Here is a 5,111-nt window from a genome sequence, read left to right on the forward strand (position 1 = left end):
AGGGTCAAATATGCATGTATTTCTTCAAAGGACAATCTGTTCACTAACAGAGTTTAAAGTGATTTAAGAGTGATTTGACAATGATTTCAAGTGTGAATAAAAGTGTTTGAAGTGCAAAGTTACAAAAGCCCTAAACATAATATTTCAAGGTATTTTATGAAGCTTGGATTAAAATTCTAATATATATAATTAAGAATATGGCAAGTCTGACAATATATGATGTAAGTGATAGGTTGATGTATAAGTCCAAGAAACACCCATTCATTTCTTTAGTAGATGATCTATTAGGAGAATTTTCACAAATCTTGTTGAAGGTGCTTCATATAGAAGATGTTCAGAGTTATATTCGTTACAAGTTTGAAAGGCATTGAACCTCTACTAAGGAATAAAAAGAAGAGATATTCTTCTTCTAGGAAGAAACTACGAGGAAGTAAGGAAAGAAATGGAGGAAGACATTGTGAAACACATGACTTCAGTACCTCCAATCATGAAGAAGAGTGTGTAGCCACAACCAAATAGTCTAGTCTATTTGGAATCGAACACTCCCACTTATGGAGAAGAAGCTAAAGAGACACAACAAGCAACATCCTCACATAGTTATGAGTGTTGAATCCATGAAAATGGATAGTACAAAAATAACAATTGATGCAAAATAAAATCCCTTTGTAGGTTATGGAACATCAATTGTTGGCAAATACTAGGTCTAATAAAGAAGACGAAGAAGAAGAATGGAAGAGGAATATAGAGAGAAAGAAACTAGAAGAACAAGAAAGAAATAAAATTGCAAAGAAGAAAAGATTGGAAGAAGAAGAAAGGAAGAAAAAAGTTGAAGAAGAGAAGAGGAAAGAAGAGGAGAAGAGAAGAGGAAAGAAGAGGAAAAGAAGAAACAAGAAGAAGAAGAACAAGAAGAAGAGAAGAAAGAAGAAGAAAAGAAAAAGAAAGAAGAAGAACAAGAATCAAAGAAAGAAGAAGAGGAGAAACAAAAAAAGTTGAGAAAGAAAGACTAGAAGAAGAGAGGAAGAAGGTTAAGGAAGAGAAGAAGAGTACAGACCTAAAAGTAGTTACACTCATTCCCACAACAACTCCAGTAGCAACAATAGTAGCAATATTATTTGATGATGATGATGACCAAAAAGGATTGATGAGTTATTTAAGAAAATTGCTCCAAAAGAATAAATTGGTTAAGTCTTTGGAGAAGATGTTATCAGGAGTCTTGGAGAGAGTACAAAAGATAGCTCATATAATTGCCACAAATCTAGACTTGTAGACTAAGGATAATTAATTAGTGAAGTCTTTTGATGAAGAATTCACAACCTTGTTTGAAATTGCTTTAGCACAAGCACAGGTCAAGCATGACACATCGATTTTTGATATAGTAGGCATAAATGTGAGAAATGACATAAGTCATTAGATGTATGCATCAATGATTTTAGAAAGAACATTGATGAAGGAAATAAGTTGTATGGAAAGTGTGCACTGTCATACAATTATCCATCAGAATTTGAGAATCAAATCAAGGGTCAACTGAGAGAGCTTCATATACTCACCACCAAGTTGCAGTTACCAGAGGCCATCATTGAAGATCTTGTAACTGAAGTAGAGAAGATTCACAATGCAACTAGAAGCATAGAGACTGATAAGGAAAATGTAATCAAAAGGTTCTCTACCCTTAGAGAAAATTTCACCTAAGATTAACGTTTTGTAGAGGCAATTGGAGGATTGTCTTGCAGCCAAGGCCTCCTATGAAAAAATTTCTTATAGTGACTTGAACGCTATAGAAGTGGCATCTTATGCACCTTGCACACTCATTAGTATCTCTAACATAGTTAAGGAGAATTGGAAGAAAGAAGTTGAGGGACTGAAACTTGTTTATGTAAACTGCTTTTCCAAAATAACAAGTTGATCAGTAAAAGGCTACATAGTTTTTTATATAGCTTTGACACCTTTTGCCATTGATGTCAGAGGGGGAGAAGTATGTAAGGAAAATTGTATATGTTTATGATGTTTAAGGGAGAAGTATATGTAAGGAAATTGTATATGTAAGGGGAGTATACCTATATACCATTGTAAGGAGTGATGAGGAATGTAATGATCCATCAAAACATGAATAAAATATTTTTTGTTTTGAAGGCAATTTTTGTAGCTACTTTTTAAAATTTACTTATGGCTTGTATGACATCATTTTAGAACTTAGCCAATTTTTCTAAATGTTGCCATCAATGCCAAAGGGGGAGATTGTTGGAAATATGGTCAGCTAGGTGTCTAGAGTGTTGTTATTTATGGCAACATACATTTAGTATTTCATTTATGTATTTAGAATTAAAATATTGTTTAAGTGTTAGATAGTTAATAGCAATATAGAGACAAATGTGATGTGTGAAAATAACACAATTTGAGTTAGCACATGTGCAGTTGAGGATAGATATATTACAATATCATGATGATGTAAGTCACTGCACATATGTGTACATACAATATGATGCAAGTTACAGTTGATTTACTAGTTTAGGTATTTAATAGAATAGAATAGAGCATATCAAAAATATGAGTTGTACGATTTAAGGAATTATTTTGGTGACAAAATAATTACTAATTCATAATGGGCTAACATTATACACATTAATCCATAAGTGATCTTATACCAAGTCAAGTGTGTGAAGATATAAAGGTCGACTAAGAAGAGATTTGTTAATTGCTTAGATATAAGTAAAGATCTTATCTTGTGCAAATAATGTGTAGGATGTGTGATATAAAAACTATTGTGAAGATAGCTTGAAAGATATGTGAGCCTTATGTGATACAAAATCTAACATATGATCAGATCAAGTACAAGTTTTAGTAGAGAGAAAGTATTGTATGTATACCTATACTTGTGAAGAACTTTATTGCTTATTGCATGTTGGGGCAGAGGGATCTTCTTGCATACATTATATTTGATCTACTAACTCCTAACAGAGTTGAACCAACTCCTAATAGGGTTGAAGCTTTTAACAGGGCCTATTTTTCTAATAAGGACTCAGGACACTATATGTACTTCATAGAATCCTAACAAGGTCAATATCCTTAACATGATTTTTTTGTTTAGTGAATCATCTAGTGGGTATCATCCCCATCGGGGTTTTCTCTTGGTTGATTGTCCCTAGTTAACAAATAATGGTGTTATGAGTTCTCTTTGTGCATGGTTATATTTATTATTCAACATTGTTGGTTTACTTTCATATGCAAGTTATAAAGTAATTAACAATATTCAGTTGTGGAAAAAAGTTTGTATAATATTGATTCACCCCCCTCCCCCTCTTAGTATTATCTATTTTTAACAAAATTGCAACATTTGTATATGATTTAGGGCCAGTTTGTAGTTTGTCTAAGTTTCCTTGATGTTGTTGTAATTTTAAGTTCTTTAACATGCATTAAATAGGCACTTTCAAGCACAACAATTGAAAATGAAAATGAAATATTCCATGCACAACTCTAGAATGTAAAGAAAATGGTTTCCTATTAATGGTTTTGCTAAGGCTAGTGACTAGGAGGTTCTATGGTTTATTTTGTTGGAGATAATGAAATCCAACTCCGAAGACGCCCAAGATCACCTGCATGTGAAAAACTGTCAAAGAGAAGCCAAGGAGAGGAAGAGCATGGAGCAAGGAAAAATCCTAAACAAACATTAGAGACAACCAGATATGCAAACACAAGAAAATATGTATTTACAATATGCCTTAATAATGAAAATAAAAAGAGAGAGAGACCATTTATAAAGGCCTCGAGGAATCTTCTAGAACAAGCTAGAAGATACTAGGAGATAAGTGTGACAACTAAGCATACATCCACATTAGGTGGAAAGTCCTCGAACAATGTGAGAGGATAAGTATGACTTAGGAGAGAACAAACTCCCATATTTTCAACAACTTATAAAAAACTCCTAGACTAAAATAAATTAATAAATGCATTTAACCAAGTAAGCTTAAGTAAATAAAATAAATAATTAATAAATTAATTATTTACTCTAACACCCCTCCTTAAGTGCAACTTAGGGAAATGCCTTAAGCTCACAAAACTAAGAAATGCAGAATGGGTCCCAACAACAAGGCCATGTTGGGTACCCATGTACAATGTAAAGAAAAATGCAACCTCTAAAAATGGGGAAAGAGAGAAAACTACGTGGGAAAGTCCCTCCCCCAAAAAGAGGTAAGAACTTAGTGAAGAACTGAAGAAGCCTCCAACTAGGGAATGTCCCCTAAAAATAGGAATAAGGAGTGATCATGAAGAGCATCACTAAAGCTTGAAGAAGTCCCAAAATCTATCATCTGAAAGAGAACTACTGATCTAAAGAACCTCCATGGAAGAAGAAGGCACAAACTGAGCATGTCTATATGGTAGATGATCCATCTCACCGAAATGCATAGGTAGCCAACCACTGAAATTGCCTTGTATATAGGATTAACCACTGAATACATAGCTCACACTATTGAACCATCAAACCACAGATGCATTAGAACAACAGAATAACTCCCACTTAAAGCAGATGGGGTGAGACAGTAGGCAACTGAAAAGGTGGGCCAAAGTCTCTTACAAACGAACCAAGAATGACAAGAGAGGGAAAGAGGTACAAACACTCATAAACACACAGTCACAGTGATGCTACATGGGGATAATGCTATGGAAGGGACACTCACTTGACAAAGGGAGAATGCCTAAAGCAGCAAACAACTACCCCCCCATGGTGCTTTATGAAAATAGTGCATGTACAACTGACTCAAAAACAACGTTCATGATCCCCGAAATGTAAAAGTGGCACTTTATCTTAGTGTGATACATAAAAGTGCTTCAAAATGATAGCTACAATGATCAAAACTAAAAATAAGCTGATACAAAACAAAGTACAACCCAAGATAAAGGAAACCCTATTAAGAAAATGATCCTTGGGCCTAAAACACTCAAGATATCCATCATATAGAAAAAAATGCTAAAAATATGATAGAAAGAGCATGGGCCAAAAATTCAAAAAATGACCACATTTCTGAAAAGGTGACAAAACCATCTTTCCAAAAATATAAAGTTTTCAAAAAACTGACATAGGACGCAAAAGATATGCTTGCTAGACTCAAAAACAC

Source organism: Cupressus sempervirens, chromosome 2, assembly GCF_028749045.1.
Source record: "Cupressus sempervirens isolate cs-2001-9-10 chromosome 2, ASM2874904v1, whole genome shotgun sequence".
Classification (NCBI taxonomy): Eukaryota; Viridiplantae; Streptophyta; class Pinopsida; order Cupressales; family Cupressaceae; genus Cupressus; species Cupressus sempervirens.